Source organism: Phalaenopsis equestris, unplaced genomic scaffold (genome assembly GCF_001263595.1).
Source record: "Phalaenopsis equestris unplaced genomic scaffold, ASM126359v1 Scaffold000600, whole genome shotgun sequence".
Taxonomy (NCBI): Eukaryota; Viridiplantae; Streptophyta; class Magnoliopsida; order Asparagales; family Orchidaceae; genus Phalaenopsis; species Phalaenopsis equestris.
Window position 1 is genome coordinate 1,195,599 of NW_018165040.1, and position 656 is coordinate 1,196,254.

The following is a 656-nucleotide window of genomic DNA, read 5'->3' on the forward strand; positions in this document are numbered from 1 at the left end:
ATATATATATATGTACATATATATATGTACATATACATATATGTACATATGTATATATATACATATATAGATGTACATATGTACATACATATATATACACATATATATATGTACATATGTGTACATACATATATATACACATACATATGTACATATGTGTACATACATATATATACACATACATATGTACATATGTGTACATACATATATATACACATACATATGTACATATGTATAAATACATATATATACACATACATATGTACATATGTATACATACATGTGTATAACATATGTACATATGTATACATACATATATATACACGTACATATGTACATATATATACATACATATATGTACACATGTACAACATATGTACATATGTATACATATATTTATGTACACATGTACATATGTACATATATATACATATATATATGTACACATGTACATATGTACATATATATACATATATATATGTACACATGTACATATGTACATATATATACATATATATATATATGTATATATGTACATATGTACATATATATAGATAGATATGTATATATGTATATATATATGTACATATATATAGATATATATGTACATATATATATGTACATATATATGTACATATATATATGTACATATATAT